The 25,313-nt window shown below is 34.7% G+C and overlaps 2 long non-coding RNA genes across 2 annotated transcripts; both read left to right on the top strand.

The window, feature by feature from the left end:
- The first annotated feature begins 10,777 nt into the window (after nt 1-10,777).
- On the top strand, nt 10,778-15,063 carry LOC126927833 (uncharacterized). Its single transcript, XR_007715962.1, has 5 exons — nt 10,778-11,082; nt 11,233-11,393; nt 13,997-14,076; nt 14,149-14,435; nt 14,658-15,063. It is a non-coding gene; the product is annotated as an uncharacterized LOC126927833 (long non-coding RNA).
- A 6,299-nt stretch (nt 15,064-21,362) lies between these two features.
- On the top strand, nt 21,363-22,367 carry LOC126927832 (uncharacterized). The gene is made up of 2 exons (XR_007715961.1): nt 21,363-21,851; nt 22,002-22,367. It is a non-coding gene; the product is annotated as an uncharacterized LOC126927832 (long non-coding RNA).
- The last annotated feature ends 2,946 nt before the right edge of the window (nt 22,368-25,313 follow it).

Below are 25,313 nucleotides of genomic sequence, written 5' to 3'. Positions count from 1 at the left end.
CCACTATGTGACGTATAACGTAACATTGCATCACTATAGGACGTATAACGTTATATTGCATCACTATATGAAGCATAACGTTATATACTATTACATTATTAAGGAATAACGTTATATTGCACCACCATAGGTCATACATCGTTATATTGCACCACTATACGACGTATAACGTTATATACTATTACGTTATAACGAATATCGTTATATTGCATCACTATATGACGCATAACGCTATATACTATTACGTTATAATGTATAACGTTATATTGCACCACTATATGACGAATAACGTTATATACTATTACGTTATAACGTATAACAATATATTGCATCACTATATGAAGTATAACCATATATACTATTACGTTATAACGCATAACGTTATATTGCATCACTATATGACGTATAACGTTATGGAGTATTACGTTCTAACGCATAACGATATATTGCAACACTATATCACTTATAACGTTATATTGCATCACTATATGACGTATAACGTCATATACTATTACGTTATAACCTATAACGTTATAAGGTATAACGTTATATAATAGTGCGTTATAACGCATAACTTTATATTGCATCACTATATCACTTATAACGTTATATTGCATTACTATATGACGTATAACATTATGGAGTATTACGTTATAAGGCACAACTATATATTCCATCACAATATGACGTATAGCGTTATACACTATTACGTTATAACGTATAATGTTATACTGCATCATTGTGTGACGTATAACGTTATATACTATTACGTTATAACTTATAACAATATATTGCATCACTATATGACGTATAACGATATAGACTATTACGTTATAACGTCTAACATTATATTGCATCACTATATCACTTATAACGTTATATTGCATCACTATATGACGTATAACGTTATATACTATTACGTTATAACGTATAGCGTTATAGAGTATTACCTCATATCTTATAACGATTTATACTATTACGTTATAACGCATAACGTTATATTGCATCACTATATCACCTATAACGTTATATTGCATCATGACGTATAACGTTTATACTATTACGTTATAACGTATAACGTTATATTGCATCACTATATCACTTATAATGTTATATTGCATCACTATATGATGTATAACGTTTATACTATTAGGTTATAACTTATAACATTATATTGCATCACTATATCACTTATAATGTTATATTCCATCACTATATGATGTATAACGTTTATACTATTAGGTTATAACTTATAACATTATATTGCATCACTATATGAAGTATAACCTTATATACTATTACGTTATAACGTGTAACGACATATTGCATTACTATGTGACGTATAACGTTATATACTATTACGTTAGAACGCATAACGTTATATTGCACTACTATATCACTTATAACGTTATATTGCATCACTATATGACGTATAACGTTTATACTATTATGTTATAACTTATAACGTTATATTGCATCACTATATGAAGTATAACGTCATATTCTGTTACGTTATAACGTATAACGTTATATTGCATCTCTATATAACGTATAATGTTATGAAGTATTACGTTATAAGGTATAACGATTTATACTATAACGTTATAACGCATAACGTTATATTGCATCCTTATATCACTTATAACGTTATATTTCATCACTATATGACGTATAACGTTTATGCTATTACGCTATATCGAATAACGATATATTGCACCAATATCAGAAGTATAACGTTAGATACTATTACGTTATATCGTATAACGTTATATTGCATCACTATTGGACTTATAACGTTATATTGCATCACCATAGGACGTATAACGTTATATTGCATCACTATATAAAGTATAGCGATATATACTATTACAGTATGAAGGAATAACTTTATATTGCACCACTGTAGGACATGTAACGTTATATTGCACCACTATATGACGTATAAAGTTATATACTACTACGTTATAAAGTATAAGGTTATATCGCACCACTATGTGACGTATAACGTAACATTGCATCACTATAGGACGTATAACGTTATATACTATTACGTTATAAGGTATAACGGTATATTGCATCACTAAATGAAGTATAACCATATATACTATTACGTTATAACGGATAACGTTATATTGCATCACAATATGACGTATAGCGTTATATACTATTAGGTTATGACGTATAACGCTATTTGCATCACTATATGACATATAACATTATATACTATTACGTTATAAGGTATAACGGTATATTGCATCACTATGTGACGTATGACGATATTTAGCAACCCTATATGACGTATAACGTTATGAACTATTACGTTATAACGTATAACGATTTATACTCTTACGTTATAACGCATAACGTTATATTGCATCATTATATCACTTATAACGTTATATTTCATCACTATATGACGTGTGACGTTCATACTATTACGTTATAACGTATAACGCTATATAGCATCACTATTTGATGTAACGTTATATACTATTACGTTAATACGTATAACGCTATTTGCATCACTATATGACGTATAACGTTATATACTATTACGTTACAAGGTATAACGGTATGTTGCATCACTATGTGACGTATGACGACATATAGCATCCCTATATGACGTATAAGGTTATGAGCTATTAGGTTATAACGTATAACGTTATAGAGTATTACGTTATAACGTATAACGATTTATACTATGACGTTATAACGCATAACGTTATATTACATCACTATATGACGTAAAACGTTTATACTATTACGTTATAACGCATAACGTTATATTGCATCACTATATGACGTATAACGTTTATACTATTACGTTATAACGCATAACGTTATATTGCATCTCTATATAACGTATAACGTTATGAAGTATTACGTTATAAGGTATAACGATTTATACTATAACGTTATAACGCATAACGTTATATTGCATCCTTATATCACTTATAACGTTATATTTCATCACTATATGACGTATAACGTTTATGCTATTACGCTATATCGAATAACGATATATTGCACCAATATCAGAAGTATAACGTTAGATACTATTACGTTATATCGTATAACGTTATATTGCATCACTATTGGACTTATAACGTTATATTGCATCACCATAGGACGTATAACGTTATATTGCATCACTATATAAAGTATAGCGATATATACTATTACAGTATGACGGAATAACTTTATATTGCAACACTGTAGGACATGTAACGTTATATTGCACCACTATATGACGTATAAAGTTATATACTACTACGTTATAACGTATAAGGTTATATCGCACCACTATGTGACGTATAACGTAACATTGCATCACTATAGGACGTATAACGTTATATTGCATCACTATATGAAGCATAACGTTATATGCTATTACGTTATAACGCATAACGTTATATAACATCACTATATGACGTATAACGTTTATACTATTACGTTATAACGCATAACGTTATATTGCAACACTATATGACGTATAACGTTTATACTATTACGTTATAACGCATAAAGTTATATTGCATCACTATATGACGTATAACGCTTATACTATTACGTTATAACGCATACGTTATGCTGCATCACTGTATCACTTATAACGTTATATTGCATCACTATATGAAGTACAAGCTTATTTACTATTACGTTATAACGCATAACGTTATATTGCATCACTATATCAACATAACGTTATATTGCATCACTATATCAAAATAACGTTATATTGCATCACTATATGACGTATAACGTTATGGAGTATTACGTTTTAACGCATAACGTTATATTGCATCACCATATCACTTATAACGTTATGTTGCATCACTATATGACGTATAACGTCATATACCATTACGTTATAACCTATAACGTTATAAGGTATAACGTTATATAGTAGTACGTTATAACGCATAACGTTATATTGCATCACTATATCACTTATAACGTTATATTGCATTACTATATGACGTATAATGTTATGGAGTATTACGTTTTAACGCATAACGTTATATTGCATCACTATATCACTCATAACGTTATATTGCATCACTATATGACGTATAACGTCATATACTATTACGTTATAACCTATAACGTTATAAGGTATAACGTTATATAATAGTACGTTATAACGCATAACGTTATATTGCATCACTATATCACTTATAACGTTATATTGCATTACTATATAACGTATAACGTTATGGAGTATTACGTTATAAGGTACAACTATATATTCCATCACTATGTGACGTATAACGTTATATACAATTACGTTATAACCTATAACGTTATACTGGATCACTATATGACGTATAACGATATAGACTATTACGTTATAACGCCTAACGTTATATTGCATCACTATATGACGTATAACGTTTATACTATTACGTTATAACTTATAACGTTATATTGCATCACTATATGAAGTATAACGTCATATTCTGTTACGTTATTACGTATAACGTTATATTGCATCTCTATATAATGTATAACGTTATGAAGTATTACGTTATAAGGTATAACGATTTATACTATAACGTTATAACGCATAACGTTATATTGCATCCTTATATCACTTATAACGTTATATTTCATCACTATATGACGTATAACGTTTATGCTATTACGCTATATCGAATAACGATATATTGCACCAATATCAGAAGTATAACGTTAGATACTATTACGTTATATCGTATAACGTTATATTGCATCACTATTGGACTTATAACGTTATATTGCATCACCATAGGACGTATAACGTTATATTGCATCACTATATAAAGTATAGCGATATATACTATTACAGTATGAAGGAATAACTTTATATTGCACCACTGTAGGACATGTAACGTTATATTGCACCACTATATGACGTATAAAGTTATATACTACTACGTTATAAAGTATAAGGTTATATCGCACCACTATGTGACGTATAACGTAACATTGCATCACTATAGGACGTATAACGTTATATACTATTACGTTATAAGGTATAACGGTATATTGCATCACTAAATGAAGTATAACCATATATACTATTACGATATAACGGATAACGTTATATTGCATCACAATATGACGTATAGCGTTATATACTATTAGGTTATGACGTATAACGCTATTTGCATCACTATATGACATATAACATTATATACTATTACGTTATAAGGTATAACGGTATATTGCATCACTATGTGACGTATGACGATATTTAGCAACCCTATATGACGTATAACGTTATGAACTATTACGTTATAACGTATAACGATTTATACTCTTACGTTATAACGCATAACGTTATATTGCATCATTATATCACTTATAACGTTATATTTCATCACTATATGACGTGTAACGTTCATACTATTACGTTATAACGTATAACGCTATATAGCATCACTATTTGATGTATAACGTTATATACTATTACGTTAATACGTATAACGCTATTTGCATCACTATATGACGTATAACGTTATATACTATTACGTTACAAGGTATAACGGTATGTTGCATCACTATGTGACGTATGACGACATATAGCATCCCTATATGACGTATAAGGTTATGAGCTATTAGGTTATAACGTATAACGATTTATACTATGACGTTATAACGCATAACGTTATATTACATCACTATATGACGTAAAACGTTTATACTATTACGTTATAACGCATAACGTTATATTGCATCACAATATGACGTATAACGTTTATACTATTACGTTATAACGCATAACGTTATATTGCATCTCTATATAACGTATAACGTTATGAAGTATTACGTTATAAGGTATAACGATTTATACTATAACGTTATAACGCATAACGTTATATTGCATCCTTATATCACTTATAACGTTATATTTCATCACTATATGACGTATAACGTTTATGCTATTACGCTATATCGAATAACGATATATTGCACCAATATCAGAAGTATAACGTTAGATACTATTACGTTATATCGTATAACGTTATATTGCATCACTATTGGACTTATAACGTTATATTGCATCACCATAGGACGTATAACGTTATATTGCATCACTATATAAAGTATAGCGATATATACTATTACAGTATGACGGAATAACTTTATATTGCAACACTGTAGGACATGTAACGTTATATTGCACCACTATATGACGTATAAAGTTATATACTACTACGTTATAACGTATAAGGTTATATCGCACCACTATGTGACGTATAACGTAACATTGCATCACTATAGGACGTATAACGTTATATTGCATCACTATATGAAGCATAACGTTATATACTATTACATTATTAAGGAATAACGTTATATTGCACCACCATAGGTCATACATCGTTATATTGCACCACTATACGACGTATAACGTTATATACTCTTACGTTATAACGAATATCGTTATATTGCATCACTATATGACGCATAACGCTATATACTATTACGTTATAATGTATAACGTTATATTGCACCACTATATGACGAATAACGTTATATACTATTACGTTATAACGTATAACAATATATTGCATCACTATATGAAGTATAACCATATATACTATTACGTTATAACGCATAACGTTATATTGCATCACTATATGACGTATAACGTTATGGAGTATTACGTTCTAACGCATAACGATATATTGCAACACTATATCACTTATAACGTTATATTGCATCACTATATGACGTATAACGTCATATACTATTACGTTATAACCTATAACGTTATAAGGTATAACGTTATATAATAGTGCGTTATAACGCATAACTTTATATTGTATCACTATATCACTTATAACGTTATATTGCATTACTATATGACGTATAACATTATGGAGTATTACGTTATAAGGCACAACTATATATTCCATCACAATATGACGTATAGCGTTATACACTATTACGTTATAACGTATAATGTTATACTGCATCATTGTGTGACGTATAACGTTATATACTATTACGTTATAACTTATAACAATATATTGCATCACTATATGACGTATAACGATATAGACTATTACGTTATAACGTCTAACATTATATTGCATCACTATATCACTTATAACGTTATATTGCATCACTATATGACGTATAACGTTATATACTATTACGTTATAAGGTATAACGGTATATTGCATCACTATATGAAATATAACCATATATACTATTACGTTATAACGGATAACGTTATATTGCATCACAATATGACGTATAGCGTTATATACTATTACGTTATGACGTATAACGCTATTTGCATCACTATATGACGTATAACGTTATATACTATTACGTTATAAGGTATAACGGTATGTTGCATCACTATGTGACGTATGACGACATATAGCATCCCTATATGACGTATAAGGTTATGAGCTATTACGTTATAACGTATAACGTTATAGAGTATTACGTTATAACGTATAACGATTTATACTATGACGTTATAACGCATAACGTTATATTACATCACTATATGACGTAAAACGTTTATACTATTACGTTATAACGCATAACGTTATATTGCATCACTATATGACGTATAACGTTTATGCTATTACGTTATAACGCATAACGTTATGCTGCATCACTATATCACTTATAACGTTATATTGCATCACTATATGACGTATAACGTTATATGCTATTACGTTATAACGCATAACGTTATATAACATCACTATATGACGTATAACGTTTATACTATTACGTTATAACGCATAACGTTATATTGCAACACTATATGACGTATGACGTTTATACTATTACGTTATAACGCATAAAGTTATATTGCATCACTATATGACGTATAACGCTTATACTATTACGTTATAACGCATACGTTATGCTGCATCACTGTATCACTTATAACGTTATATTGCATCACTATATGAAGTACAAGCTTATTTACTATTACGTTATAACGCATAACGTTATATTGCATCACTATATCAACATAACGTTATATTGCATCACTATATCAAAATAACGTTATATTGCATCACTATATGACGTATAACGTTATGGAGTATTACGTTTTAACGCATAACGTTATATTGCATCACCATATCACTTATAACGTTATGTTGCATCACTATATGACGTATAACGTCATATACTATTACGTTATAACCTATAACGTTATAAGGTATAACGTTATATAATAGTACGTTATAACGCATAACGTTATATTGCATCACTATATCACTTATAACGTTATATTGCATTACTATATGACGTATAATGTTATGGAGTATTACGTTTTAACGCATAACGTTATATTGCATCACTATATCACTCATAACGTTATATTGCATCACTATATGACGTATAACGTCATATACTATTACGTTATAACCTATAACGTTATAAGGTATAACGTTATATAATAGTACGTTATAACGCATAACGTTATATTGCATCACTATATCACTTATAACGTTATATTGCATTACTATATAACGTATAACGTTATGGAGTATTACGTTATAAGGTACAACTATATATTCCATCACTATGTGACGTATAACGTTATATACAATTACGTTATAACCTATAACGTTATACTGGATCACTATATGACGTATAACGATATAGACTATTACGTTATAACGCCTAACGTTATATTGCATCACTATATGAAGCATAACGTTAGATACTATTACATTATAAAGGAATAACGTTATATTGCACCACCATAGCTCATACATCGTTATATTGCACCACTATACGACGTATAACGTTATATACTATTACGTTATAACGCATAACGTTATATTGCATCATTATATCACTTATAACGTTATATTTCATCACTATATGACGTGTAACGTTCATACTATTACGTTATAACGTATAACGCTATATAGCATCACTATTTGATGTATAACGTTATATACTATTACGTTAATACGTATAACGCTATTTGCATCACTATATGACGTATAACGTTATATACTATTACGTTACAAGGTATAATGGTATGTTGCATCACTATGTGACGTATGACGACATATAGCATCCCTATATGACGTATAAGGTTATGAGCTATTAGGTTATAACGTATAACGTTATAGAGTATTACGTTATAACGTATAACGATTTATACTATGACGTTATAACGCATAACGTTATATTACATCACTATATGACCTAAAACGTTTATACTATTACGTTATAACGCATAACGTTATATTGCATCACTATATGACGTATAACGTTTATACTATTACGTTATAACGCATAACGTTATGCTGCATCATTATATCACTTATAACGTTATATTTCATCACTATATGACGTATAACGTTCATACTATTACGTTATAACGTATAACGTTATATAGCATCACTATTTGATGTATAACGTTATATACTGTTACGTTTCGCTATCCAAATTTTGAAATTTTAAACAATGTAGTAGTCGCTGCCACCAGAAACAGTCTAAGGACTGTTTCAATTAGATATTTCTTGTTAGATTATGTAGCGTTGATCGGAGTTTAGGCCACTGGTCAACAATCTCCACGTTTCGGCTAACCTGCTATGCGCAGGAATACTAGCACGGGAGAGGATTGTTTGGAATAAACAATTATATTATAAATAATTATTACAGGCGGAATTAATGACGAATTATACTAATCATTGATATTATTTATTATTTTAATTATTAGTTATTAATAATAATTAAAGTTAACTCACCTGACGTTGGTCTCCGCTGATGAACGGGCAGGCCGCTGGGGTGATTCCGGTTTTACAAAGATCGACACTTCTATAATTTTTCGTTTTAATCTTTATTTAATTTGAACAGTGTAAACAACAGTGTGTCCGGACGTGTTTAACAATTCGAAATTCTAACACAAAAACTTGAGCCAACTATTGTTTTAATTCTAACTGACTAATAATAATTATTTTATAATTCGAACTGACTAATAACATTTAAATCTCGTAATTCTTAAACTCGAACTGGAACGAACAATTATTCTCTAATCCTAACTTAAATTCTAATTAAATCAACTGAACGAACTGATATCAGACTCACTCAAATTCAATTGAACGACTAACAATTACTCTCCTTATTTTCGCTAAATTCTCCTGAACCAACTAATCACAATTGCTCTATCCTATTTCTTTATTCTAACTGAATTACTCTTCTTTAATTTCGTTAAATTCTCCCGAACGCTAACAATTTCTCTGACTATATTCTAACTGAACCAACTAATGGCAGTTACTCTCTTTTCACAATTACTCTGATTGTTCTAACTGAACCACTAACAATTAATCGCTAACGCTAACGCTAACAATTAATCTGACTCTTCTTTATTTTTCGCTAAATTCTCCCGAACGCTAACAATTACTCTCTTCTATTCCTTTATTCAACTGACCCGCTAACAATTACTCCGATTTGAATTGTGTCGCTACGCTTTTTATAATGACATCCCCAATGGGATGACAGTCACGTGACAGTTCGTTCCGGTGGGAATCGCAATGCTGCAGGTTTTTAGAGTTTCCATGAGAGAACGTGGATTTTGATGATTACAGGTTATGTTGAGTGATGGACACAAAAGCGTCCGCGCCTGTGCGAACTGTATGAGTATGTGTTTTTAGTATTCTATCTCGTTTCGCATGTTGTTTGTTTCCTTAAACTTGTGAATTTGTTTTAGCGCAAGAGGAAGAAGATATGTGAATGGTACGAGATGACGTGATCGACGTGCGTGTGTGAATATGTGCGAGGGATGATGCTGAAGTGGCGGTTTTCCATCCAAATAGGCACAGTGGCACCTTCGTTGGCGTCGTGTCCTGATGATCTTTTGACAATTTGGTTTTATTTGACAATATGAGATATATTTTGCTCCTTGTAGATTTATATGTCCATATTTGCTATATATTAAATCGTGTATATTTTATATTACCTTCTTGTTATTAGGTTATTAGTTGTGTAACTCCAGTTTCTGATCTATGGAAAGTGGTGAAATGTCTTCACGAAATACAATTTCATTCGTTTTCCTCCCTTGCATTGGCACGCTGTGAGTGGTGTCGACTTCCAGATGAGGTTTGTGCATCTTGATTATTATGCATTTAATGATAGATACTTTGTCAGAGGTTCCCATGCGGATTGTCTCGGTGTGTATCTTGTTATGATTTCTTTTATTTAGTTCATCCTGCTTCTTTCGTGTTTTATTCACTGCATATGATATTTCAGTGCAAGAAGAAGAAGAATTGTAAAGAATCCGTAAGTGGCCCTAGAAGACGCAGTCATCGTGTGAGGTGTTGTCGGCAGGAACGAAGAGTCGAAGTTGTTGAAGAAGTCGTGTGACATTTGTATTGTTTCCGGTTATATACAACGCTATTTCACATATCTATGTATATATATATATTATTATATTATTATATATTATTATACTAAATCTTCAGTTGGTTTAGTTGAATGTTCAGTAATGTAATTTTTACAAGGTGGTTTTGTATATTAGATGAGTAGTTGTTCGATATAATAATATGTGTATATATATATATACATTTCACAATGTAATTTTCCATTATGTAAAATATATATATGCATATGTATATGTGCGCGTATTGTTATTCTCATTGTTTCTCGGATCGTTAATTGGTTGAATATTCCATAATGTGGATTTCGTATATAATTCTCTAGGTTTGTAGAAATGTAAATCTATATATTTATTTCTTTGCGTTTTAATGGTTTAATAACGTATACATACATATATATATATATATATATATATATTATGAATTTTTCCCAAAGATACGCGTACGCATGTGTATATCTATATATGTGTGTGTCGCAGAGTAATCTTGTATACAATTTTCACTTTTATTAGAATGCTGGTGTAATGTAGTATATTTTATTTCTTTTATATTTTATTAGATTACCAATTATTCAGATTCACGAAGTGGGTCACACACACAGATATGCATACACGTGTGTGTATATACATGTGTTTTCGCAGAGAAATCTCATACATTTGAATCGCGGTTTGTTTTATTTATTGGTTCATTTAATTATTTCATTTTATTTGTATTTTATATGTCATTGCTGATTGGTTGTAGTGTTTCTTCTTATTGATTCATTTATTTCATTTTGATTGTCTGTCGTATAATTCTTTTTATTTTGATTGGTTAGTTATTAGTTAATTTATTATTGTTGGTCGTGTTTAATTATTCATAAGTTATTGGTTCGTGGCGTCACGTGCGGAACGCGGGACGTGACACCCCCGCCCTTGGTGTTCAAATTTCCGAAGGAAATTTGACTGATCGTAGCAGATGTAGTTGCGATTGGTTGTTGGTCCATCCTAACGGGCAACAGCGCGAACTACAATTCCTTACATCAAAAGATTTCTTTGGGGTTATTGTGTCGTGTTAAGATTGACATTTATGCATTGCAGACAAAATATCGCGGGTTGGAGTTTTGTTATTTGTATTTCACACAATCTACAACGCGCTCTTTGAATTTGTGTGCATAAAAACGTGTTGGAGGGTCTTCGTATGGGTCGCGATAGCCTAAGTCTAGATTATCGTACCCGTCTTTTTATTATTTTTTATTAGAAATATAATTTATTTGTAAGGTATTAAAGTTACTACATACATGCGTTGATTGGTGGTGGATGTCCCTAATATGTGGTGACTTTTGCCAATATCGAATTAATTATCTATCTGTTAATTGTTTTTAACTTTATTTTAGTAGGTGACGTGTAATTCGAATAAAATTAATATTATTTATGTATATGTGTTTCATTGCGCGTGCGTAAGGACTATTCCCTATTCGTGACAATCTAAGATGGCCGTTCATGAATGTCTCTAGTATATGGTGAATTTTATTCATGCGGTTTTGTTATTTATTTGTTAATTATTTGTGACTTTATTTTAGCAGTTGACGTATAATTGAAGTGGGAATAATATTATTCTGTATTTATTTTAGTATGTATAATTATTGCATGTAGTTCATTGCGCATGCGTGAGAACTGCTTCACGCTCGCGACGGATTTCCAAAATGGATGTTTGTGTACGTCTTAAATAAGAGTGTGGTGTTTTGTAAATTTGTTTGATATTGTAATAATTGTTTTGTTACTTAGTTTCAACTCCGTTCTAGTGAAGTGTCAACGTCTAGTTTTGTGTTCGTCGTAATGTGTATGTTTAATTTAACATTGTTTTGTATTTGTTGTAATATGTGTATATATACTGTGTGTTATTTTAATGTAATAGCGTGTGGATTATATCGTTGTCGAAAATATTAATTACTAATAGAATCGTTTCACTGTTTAATTATAAGGTAGTTTATATTTATGTAGCTTTTGTTTAATTGGTTTAATCTAATGCGTGCATAGTGTCACCAGTCACCACTGTGTAGTATAACCTTATTTCTTTATACGTAATTTAATATAGTAATGCTGTAATAGCTTAACACAATATGATAATTCCTAATTTTAATCATGTTTGATTATTAATGCTCGGCTAATCTATCTTGATTAATTTCTAGCCTATTTCTATTTTATTAGCTATTTCTATATCTTCCCTATTAATCTGTTGTTACTTAGTAATTATGTGATTTATTATTAGTGATTTATTATTATTTCATATTTGTATAGTATAATTTTTTGAGCTAATCTATGTATTATTGGTTAAAACTTGTTTATTGAATTATTACCATTTGTAGTTTCTCAAATCCTATTCCTTCGATGCTGCGTTACCGTGTGTAAGGCATCATCCGGTTTTCATTATATTCAAAATACTTACTACAGATACCTTTATTCATCCTATATTTGTGAGTATAAACATATCATTTAGTTAATTAATTCAATATGCACGTAGTGCATTGTGTGAGCGACCGCTATTGTGCATTACAAATCTGTTTCTATATGTGAGGTATAATAATAATCCTGTAATGTAAGTCGAGACTAATTCATGTATTATAGATTAGAACTTGCACACTATATTATTAATGTTCATAGTTACTTCGTCTTTATTCTCCAAGTCTACACGCTACGTCGCTCACGCAAGACACCTACCCGACGTAATTGGCAATCTTGTTGTAAGTTTTAATAGTATTATTTCTTTTCATATATGTCAAGGCAATTGAGGCCAGTTCTTGCATTCGTTTCAGCTGGCAGTCGTATTCTATGTTCTACGGAGTGGATCCATAATTTATCTCTGCGGAATTCCTGCATGTACACTTCCTTCTACAATGATTAGTTGTGGACTAGGTACTTTTTACTTTCACTGCCTTTAATTATGTTATTGAATTAACACGTTTTATAGAACGCAAATAGTAATCTTTCTTTTGTTTTTAGGTTTCCACTATCTGCACTATTCGACAAGCAGTGTCGCACTTACTTTGGTTTAACCACGATATTGTTATAATCGTTTAGTACTATTATATTTTGTATTAAGGTAATTGAGGTTAATTCTTCCATTTGTTCCAGATGGCTGTCATACGTTATGTTTTACGAATATGGGCTTATGGCATGTCTTTGCATATACACTTCCTTTTACAATAGTTAATTGTTCACAAGGTACTTTTCACTTTCACCGTTTTAATCACTTTATTGAATTAATACATTTTATATTTGAGTAATGTTTAGAAAGTACATAGTAATTTCCTTTTCTTTTTAGGTTTCCATTATCCGCATTATTCGACGAGCAGCACTGCACTACATACTACTGTACTGTGTTACCTTCTGAAAACGTTTCGTTTATTGTTTATTTCGGTTATGCGCTAATTTTAACTTATTTAAGTGCACTGTTCGCGGAATCCCTTTCACTTCAATCATGACGTTTTGGTTTTCTAAAATTTCTAACACTCTATGCGGTCCCGAATATTGGTCGGAAAATTTTCCTCTTCTGGGTTCCTTTAATAGATATACTAGATCTCCTATTTTGAAATTTTGCGGGTTGATTCGTCTGTCATAGTATTCTTTTGACTTTAATTTGGATTTTATCAGATTTTCTCTTGCCATTTGTTGAACGGTGACGATTTTATCGAACAGGTCTCTGAGATACTTTGCATATGTTGGTTCCATATTCTCCTCGGTTATCATCTCGCCAGTAGGTTCTCTGGCTAAGTGTCCAAAGACTAGTTCGTGTGGGGAGAATTTTGTTCCTTCGTGTACGGAGGTATTGTAGGAGAACATGGCTAATTCCACCCATTCGTCCCAGTTTCTGGAATTTTCGATGTACAGATTGAGGTATTCAGTTAATACGTGGTGAGATCTTTCGATGGAGCCGTTGCTTTGTGGATGGTATGCTGACGTGGTATACCTTTTTATGCGAAATCTTTTTGCTACCTTTTTCATCAGCGAGGATGTAAAATTTGCTCCCTGATCAGTAAGGATAGCCCTCGGTGAACCGAATCGGCAAATGAATTGTTTTACGAAAACGTCAGCTATCTCGGCCGAAGAGATTCCTGCCATCGGGATCCCGATTGAATATTTTGTCAGTAAGTCTTGGATAGTTAATATGTATTTATTTCCCTTTTGTGTCTGTGGTAATGGACCGACGATATCCATACTAATTTTATCGAACGCTTTACCTGGTGTGTCTGTGAGCACCATGGGTTGCCTTGTTTTTATTCTGGTTAACTTTTTCAATTGGCATTCTTTGCATGTTCTCACGTATTCCTGGATTTCTTTCTTCATGGTTTTCCAATAGTAGTATTGTCGTACTCTTTGGTAAGTTTTTGTTACTCCCTTATGTCCTGCTACAGGTGATTCGTGCTTTTCTCGTATTATGTTGCTTCGCGCTTCCACCGGTGGGATAATTATTTCCCCGGTACAGATGGTAATAGCTATGGTTTCTCCCATGAATACTTCTTTCAGTTTCCTGATTGTATATCGCCAAGGTATTTCTTCCAGGTTTGTTTTGCTGATGCTAAAGGACGTTAATTGGTTTTCTTTTACCACATCCAGTAAAGATTTCAATGAGTTCGATATATTTTCTGGCGTTATTGGAGAGTTTCGATCTTCCTTTACGGGTAGGGACACGATGTATTTTCCGGAATCTTGATTCAATATTACTCTTCCCAACATTAAATCTCTATAATACGGCAGTTTTCCTGCTTCCTTCATTTCTAAGGCCCCTTTATCTATCGGAGTGCCATGTATATCGACGAATATTATTCTATGGTCGTTTACTCTCGTAATCGAGTCTCGCGTTTCCAAGATTCTTAGCTCTGAAAGTACCGCAGGCATTGCGTCCTTTCCTTGTTGCTGAATTGGTTCGGAAATTGTTATAGGGGGTTCTTCTTCATTCGTTTTATCGATGTCGGTTATCTCTTGAGTGATTGTTTCCTCGTCTGTGTTTACGTCGATTTCGGCTAATGCGTGGTCAAAATGTTTTGTGGGTGTTTCTTCTATGGTGACGTGTTTTCGAATGGAAATTTTTTCTTGTTTTCCTGGTCTATTGTGTTGCGATAGTTCGCGTGGTTTAACTTCAAACGTGGGGGAGTCTTCGGTTAGTGTGTCTAGTTCAAATCTCTTGGGTGCGGGATATCGACTCGGTGAATCTTCCTCTCTTTTCCTGATTGGCAAACAAACCTCAGGGGGGTTTCTAGATAAGGCGTCTGCATTCGCGTTTGCCTTACCTTCTTTGTGTATAATGTCGAATTCGAAATCCGCCAATTTTAGTTTCCACTTCCAAATTCTTGAAGTAGGATCTTTGATAGAATGCATCCACACCAGAGGTTTATGATCGGTTATAATGGTGAATTTTCTCCCGTACAAATACGGTCGGAAGTGCATTGCGCTGTAAACGATCGCTAGGCATTCCTTTTCTATCGTGGAATAATTTTGTTCGGCGGGGTTCAATAATCTTGAGGCGTATGCGATCGGTAGGTCTTTTCCGATAGGTCCTTGGCTTAGTACGCCGCCCACGGCATATCCAGATGCGTCTGTCGTGAGATTGAATGGTTGAGAGAAGTCCGGGTACTGCAAAATGGGTTCTGTTATAAGGGCTGTTTTCAAGGTGTTGAATGCATCTTCTTGGTTTTCCGTCCACTTGAACGCAACGTCCTTTTTTAGTAATTGCGCCAATGGTTTCGCAACCTTGGAGAAATTGGGTATGAACCTTCGGTAATATCCAGCTAATCCCAAAAATTGTTTAAAATTTTTTGATTTCCTTGGCCGTGGAAAATTTGAAACTGCCTCGATTTTCTTTGGGTCAGGTTTAACTCCATTCTCACTGATTACATGTCCCAAATATTTTACTTCGTGCCGTAAGAATTCGCACTTGTCCGGTTGCAGTTGCAATTTAGCTCTCCGTAATCTGTCCATAAGTCGATTAAATTTAATCTCATGTTCGTGAATGGATGTGGAATAAATTACTATATCATCCAGATAAACGAACAGCTCTATTCCTTGCAACCCTGACAGTATCGAATTCATCAACCGCTGGAACGTTGCTGGTGCATTTTTCAGTCCGAAAGGCATTCGTTTGAACTGAAAATGACCATATGGCGTCGAGAATGCAGTTTTGTGGGCATCTTTCGATGACATACGGATTTGGTGGAACCCAGATGCTAGATCGAACGTGGAAAAGTATTTCGCACTTCCCAATTGGTCCAATATTTCAGTGATATTGGGTAGTGGATAGGCATCGCCTATTGTTTTGTCATTTAATTTCCTGTAATCAATAACCATTCTCCATCGTTTGTTACCTTGAGAGTCCGGTTTCTTCGGCACGATCCATAATGGGGAGTTATACGGAGATGTCGATGATTCCACAACGTCCGTTTCTAGTAGTTCTTGAATCTGGCGGTTTATTTCTTCCCGATGTACGGGAGGATACCGGTATTGTTTAACATTGATCGGTATCTCATCTGTGGTAGCAATTTCGTGTTGTAAAACGTCTGTTCCTTCTAGTGTCTCCCCTGGGAGATGAAATCTATCTTGATTCTTCCGTATTAGCGCTTCGACGTTCCTCTTTTCTTCTTCATTTAAATGCTCTAGTCGCAATAATTCCATTATTTTGTCGAACCTATTTCCCTCAGATGCTGAAACGGCGTTGCACGTAGTATGAGAGGGCGGAGTAGGAGTTGTAAATTTTTTTATTACTATTGTGGGTACGGTAAATTCGTAATCCCTCGAGGTGGTATTAATTATTCTTAAATAACCACGTCCCTTATGGTTTTTCACGACCGCATTTCCGAAATAGACTCCCTTAATCGGTTCGATTTTGGGGATGAATCCCTCATTTTCCTCCGGATTTGCGATATTTATGATACAGGGTACCGAACTTCGTTTCGGCACAATTATCTTTTCTTTTGTATCAAACGGGATATAGATATCCCCCCATTTGATATGTTTTTGCCCGTAATCCAAACGGGCTCTGTATTTTGCAAAAAATTCGGAACCTAAGATTCCGTCTTGATTGATCAGCAGGGAATCATCAACTACATGGAAAGTAACGGGGTGGCCCGCAACCTGTATTATTGTCTGCCCTAGGGTGACCAGGCTCGTTGCCGTAATTCCTCGAACTTCAATTATCTCTTGCTCGTTGATGATCGCTGACTCGGGTAAGGCAGGTTTCTTGATAATATTAATTTCTGATCCGGAGTCTAGCAGTAGATTCGCCTTCGTTTTCAAATCCGGGGAGACTATTCTCGCGGTAGGAGTATTTGAGGTTTCTTTTATTTCTATTGAAACCATCCGGAAAGGTCGACGTCCGAATCTGAGTCCAACACCCGGTGATACTTGTTTGCTTTCTTGTAACCCTCTTTCTTCGTTGATTGTTGGTTCTCCAGATTTCTTAACTGTTCTTGAGCACGACTGGATGATGGTTTTACCGGAATGTTCGTCGGTTTTACGGGAGTCGTTTGTCGCGTTCGGTTGACTACCGTGAGATCCGGTCTTCTCGTCGTAGCTTGTTCTCTTGAGCGGTTTATGGCGTTGCTCCTTCGAGGTTCGCTCCCTCCCCTCGAAGGATTCGACTCGTTTCCCGACTGCCCTGACGCGTAAGGCACAATTATTCCAGCGTCCACCCTTGCTTTGAATTTGTAGCAGTCTCTTACTAGATGCCCAGGCTTCTTACAGTAGTTACACATTATAAAATTTTGTCTAGGGACGTTCGGACGATTTTGCGCCGGCGGCACGAATCTTCGATCCTGGCGGTTATTTCCGTTGATATCGCGATTGTTGTTGTCGTTGCTAGGGCGAGAGGCGTTCCAGTTAAGACTGTTTGGGTTTCCTAGTCGTTGACATCGCGATCTGATATTTATTTGTTTCAGTTCTCGCGTAGCTCTCACGGCTTGGCAAAACGCGTCGTCTAGGGATTGATATCCGGCTAATTTTACCCGCATAAATACCTCGTTTGGGAGTCCTTTAACGAAGGCTTCTGTCGTGTCCCAATCTATAGTGTCTTGGACATCCGCGGACACGGTATCAAATCCGCATCTTTCCTCGTCCATTATTGCTAGCCTGAGATTTTTGACGCGATCTATGTAATCTAAGATCTCTTCCCCCCGTCGTTGAAACACCGTCGCTAGTTCACCTCTGTATTCGTTAATTGTTTTTCCCGGACCGAACATATTTTTTAATCTATTTCCGAAATCGTTCAGGGTTAATACTACACCGTCCTCTACGGCGAGAAACGCGTGTCCGCGTAGTTTGTTCATCAATAATTTTACTAGGTAGGGTTCTTGACTTCTTGGCACCATACTTCGAGCTCGTTCGCATGCCCTTAAAAATTGAAATACCGGTGGTCGATGGCCGTCGAACACTGGCACTGACTCGATCGCGTCTTTTAGTTTAATTGATTGAAAATTATCATTAATGGGTCTTATTCCTCGCGGAATTAACGGCGTCGATGTGGGAATTTCGGTATCTCTCGATTCCCTACTTGCACGCAGCTCTTCTTCCACTCTGCTTAGACTTGCATTAATGTCGGTTAGTACGCGAAAATTCTCGTCCCACGCTTTCAATTTTTCCGACAACAACGTAATCGTGTCCTCGCTTAGTGAGTCTCGTGCGACCGCCATGTTTTTCTTTCCTTTCTTTTTGTATATGTTTATGTGTATGTTTCAGTTAATAAATTGAAAAAACTTTAAACCTATCAGCGTATGTTATTGTTTATACCAACTGTAATCCTCCGTGGAGCGTATCCCACCGCTGCCACCAAAATTTTTATCTATATATATATATATTGTTACGTTTCGCTATCCAAATTTTGAAATTTTAAACAATGTAGTAGTCGCTGCCACCAGAAACAGTCTAAGGACTGTTTCAATTAGATATTTCTTGTTAGATTATGTAGCGTTGATCGGAGTTTAGGCCACTGGTCAACAATCTCCACGTTTCGGCTAACCTGCTATGCGCAGGAATACTAGCACGGGAGAGGATTGTTTGGAATAAACAATTATATTATAAATAATTATTACAGGCGGAATTAATGACGAATTATACTAATCATTGATATTATTTATTATTTTAATTATTAGTTATTAATAATAATTAAAGTTAACTCACCTGACGTTGGTCTCCGCTGATGAACGGGCAGGCCGCTGGGGTGATTCCGGTTTTACAAAGATCGACACTTCTATAATTTTTCGTTTTAATCTTTATTTAATTTGAACAGTGTAAACAACAGTGTGTCCGGACGTGTTTAACAATTCGAAATTCTAACACAAAAACTTGAGCCAACTATTGTTTTAATTCTAACTGACTAATAATAATTATTTTATAATTCGAACTGACTAATAACATTTAAATCTCGTAATTCTTAAACTCGAACTGGAACGAACAATTATTCTCTAATCCTAACTTAAATTCTAATTAAATCAACTGAACGAACTGATATCAGACTCACTCAAATTCAATTGAACGACTAACAATTACTCTCCTTATTTTCGCTAAATTCTCCTGAACCAACTAATCACAATTGCTCTATCCTATTTCTTTATTCTAACTGAATTACTCTTCTTTAATTTCGTTAAATTCTCCCGAACGCTAACAATTTCTCTGACTATATTCTAACTGAACCAACTAATGGCAGTTACTCTCTTTTCACAATTACTCTGATTGTTCTAACTGAACCACTAACAATTAATCGCTAACGCTAACGCTAACAATTAATCTGACTCTTCTTTATTTTTCGCTAAATTCTCCCGAACGCTAACAATTACTCTCTTCTATTCCTTTATTCAACTGACCCGCTAACAATTACTCCGATTTGAATTGTGTCGCTACGCTTTTTATAATGACATCCCCAATGGGATGACAGTCACGTGACAGTTCGTTCCGGTGGGAATCGCAATGCTGCAGGTTTTTAGAGTTTCCATGAGAGAACGTGGATTTTGATGATTACAGGTTATGTTGAGTGATGGACACAAAAGCGTCCGCGCCTGTGCGAACTGTATGAGTATGTGTTTTTAGTATTCTATCTCGTTTCGCATGTTGTTTGTTTCCTTAAACTTGTGAATTTGTTTTAGCGCAAGAGGAAGAAGATATGTGAATGGTACGAGATGACGTGATCGACGTGCGTGTGTGAATATGTGCGAGGGATGATGCTGAAGTGGCGGTTTTCCATCCAAATAGGCACAGTGGCACCTTCGTTGGCGTCGTGTCCTGATGATCTTTTGACAATTTGGTTTTATTTGACAATATGAGATATATTTTGCTCCTTGTAGATTTATATGTCCATATTTGCTATATATTAAATCGTGTATATTTTATATTACCTTCTTGTTATTAGGTTATTAGTTGTGTAACTCCAGTTTCTGATCTATGGAAAGTGGTGAAATGTCTTCACGAAATACAATTTCATTCGTTTTCCTCCCTTGCATTGGCACGCTGTGAGTGGTGTCGACTTCCAGATGAGGTTTGTGCATCTTGATTATTATGCATTTAATGATAGATACTTTGTCAGAGGTTCCCATGCGGATTGTCTCGGTGTGTATCTTGTTATGATTTCTTTTATTTAGTTCATCCTGCTTCTTTCGTGTTTTATTCACTGCATATGATATTTCAGTGCAAGAAGAAGAAGAATTGTAAAGAATCCGTAAGTGGCCCTAGAAGACGCAGTCATCGTGTGAGGTGTTGTCGGCAGGAACGAAGAGTCGAAGTTGTTGAAGAAGTCGTGTGACATTTGTATTGTTTCCGGTTATATACAACGCTATTTCACATATCTATGTATATATATATATTATTATATTATTATATATTATTATACTAAATCTTCAGTTGGTTTAGTTGAATGTTCAGTAATGTAATTTTTACAAGGTGGTTTTGTATATTAGATGAGTAGTTGTTCGATATAATAATATGTGTATATATATATATATACATTTCACAATGTAATTTTCCATTATGTAAAATATATATATGCATATGTATATGTGCGCGTATTGTTATTCTCATTGTTTCTCGGATCGTTAATTGGTTGAATATTCCATAATGTGGATTTCGTATATAATTCTCTAGGTTTGTAGAAATGTAAATCTATATATTTATTTCTTTGCGTTTTAATGGTTTAATAACGTATACATACATATATATATATATATATATATATATATATATATATATATATATATTATGAATTTTTCCCAAAGATTTATTGCGGGTCCTCAAGTTAGCTAAACATACTGCGGAGGTATATTGACATCTGGAGATCATCTTACCCGAAGGATAGGATCTGCGTGTGGCGAGCCACGGAACAGAAACCTTTGAAATATTTACTGCCACGTGTCGCTACGGCTATTTCTTTAAAGGAGAGGTATAGAGTTACTCTGTGCCTTTGTTAGATAAAACGTTCATCCCTTGACCGCGGCTACGTTCGGCGACTGGTTGTCGCCTCGAGCCCAAGCTCACTATCATAAACCTCGAACAATCGGAGCGACATTTGTTTAATCTAAATTACGACATTACGGTATTCCCGAGAATCCAAGGAGAGGTTCCGGTGTTTTTCCATCTCCGACACGGCCATTCTGACTATCACACGTCCTCGGGTGCAGCTACAAGATTGAGTCTTTCTAACATTAGGTTCGGTACAATTAGCATGTCTACAATTTAACTTAATGTCTAAATAAGCTGAGGGTCCGGTGTAACAACAAAATTTTGTTCGGAGGTTTGACAACAAAAGGAATAGAAGAGCACATGAATTAGTAACGTTGTAATTAGTATTGGAAGTGCTAGTTGCATCCTGTGGGTTATCAGTCGGGTCATAACGGCGAAATGGACCAGTCTCGGTTTCGCACCCCAATGGATCTCGTTTTTCTAGATCGCACGACCGCACCAAACTTCGTAACACTATAGCTCATGGTGCGCGTGAACACATCACTTGCCCCTTAGTCGAGCTTCATAACACTATAGCTCATGGTGCGCGTGAACACATCACTTGCCCCTTTACCAAGCTTCATAACTCTATAACTCATGGTGCGCGTGAACACATCACTTGCCCATTTACCAAGCTTCATAACTCTATAGCTCATGGTGCGCGTGAACACATCACTTGCCCATTTACCAAGCTTCATAACGTACTCCGTAAGGTGCTACGGTCTTTGTGCTAAGGATCTTCCGAGATCGAGGTGCTCATGTCGTCGTGGTCACTGTTATTGCCGTCACTACCGACGTCCAACTCAGCGGGAACGCGACTGTCCGGCATTTTTCTTAATCTGTCGTGACTGTTTTTATACGATCGTTTGCCGTCTAGCGTTTTTAAAATATATCTATCTCGTTCCAAAATCTCGGTTATTACGAATGGACCCCTTGAATTTTGGCTCTAGCTTGGTTTGGTTTCTTTTCTCATTTTTTGCGTAGTACGAAATCGCCGAGGTTAAACCTAACCACTTTAGCTTTGTTTCTATCAAAACTTTCTTTGTTGTACTGGGCTTTACTCTCTATGTTCTATACAGCCTGCTGTCTTACATCAGGGATATCGACTTCCTTTTCTTCGATATTGTCGGGTAGTAATAGGTCGTACGGTCTCGCTGTTCTACCGATTAGTAGTTGTAAAGGGCTCGAATTAGTCACGCGGTTGGTGGTGCAGTTCAACGCTAGCTGTATTTCCCCAATCGCGTCTTGCCACGGCCGCCCGGTCGTTTCTACTGTCGTGAACGTATTTTCAATGTACGCATAACACGCTCTACCTGTCTATTGGCTCTATCATCGGTCGCTGTCGGGTGAACTTTAATTCGTTTGCTTTCGCAGAATTCTCGAAATTCATTACCTTTAGAACATCTTTCCTGATCTGCTATTATCCGGCAGGGACTTCCGAATAAAATATAGCGGGTTTAAGCGCTTTAATGGTGTTACGGAAATCTATCTTACGAGTACGATGCAGGTATACGAATTTAGTGAACACATCGATCAAAACAATGACGTACTCCTTTGAATCGCTTTTACCACTCAACTTGCCTGTTATGTCCATGTGGACCGTATGCCAGGGTATGCTGGTCTTAGGTATAGGATGTAGTTCGGCTTGTATCTTACCTGAACTAGCTTTCGAAACTTGACAAGCATGACAGTTCTCAATGAATCGGCGAACGTACTTCGCCATCCCTTCGAACCAGTAATACTCGTACAGTCTCTCGAGCGTTTTCTCCCAACCTAAGTGCATAATTGACTGGTGCACATAGTTAATAACAGACTATCTAAAACCTCTTAGGACTATAGGTAAACAGAGAGTCCTGCCTTTTCTTTGTATCCTACGGTAAAGAGTACCGGACCGTAATTCGTATGTATTCGCGATGTCTTCCGCGAGCTCATCGTTTTGCAATTTCTTGACGATTCCCAAGGTTTGAGAATCACGACGTTGTTCGGCTAATCGCCAGTATTCCGATATTTCGGCCAGATTGATTTCTTTCTCCGCAATTTTATCAATTTTACGGTGGTCTAAATCTACGGGGTTTCGCGAGAAGAAATCTACGTGGGCTGTCCGTTTACTTTCCAGATACATAATGTCAAAAAACAAAAGTCTGCAAGTAGGCCCATCACCGATGGTCCCTGTCATTTAAATGTACTTTGTTACTCGACGCTTTCGACGAGTCGCAATCCGTGACGACAAGAAATTCCCGCCCATGTAGATAGTGACGGAAACGCTCGACTGCGTTTACGACTGCTAACGTCTCTAGTTCGTAGGAATTATACCTAGATTCTGCGAGGGTAGTTCTTTTACTGTAATACTCTATTACTTTGCCTTTACCTTCGACTTGATGCGTCAAAATCGCCCCGTAACTCTCTCCGAGCTAGCGTCAGTATGTAGTTCTATCGGGTAATTGGGGTCGAATATCATTAACACCGGCGCGTCGGTCAGGGCGGAAACTGCCTGTTGTCTTATTTT

This window comes from Bombus affinis, unplaced genomic scaffold (assembly GCF_024516045.1).
Source record: "Bombus affinis isolate iyBomAffi1 unplaced genomic scaffold, iyBomAffi1.2 ctg00000270.1, whole genome shotgun sequence".
Lineage (NCBI taxonomy): Eukaryota > Metazoa > Arthropoda > Insecta > Hymenoptera > Apidae > Bombus > Bombus affinis.
Note: the sequence above shows the minus strand (reverse complement) of the source record. Positions and strands in the feature narration are given on the sequence as shown.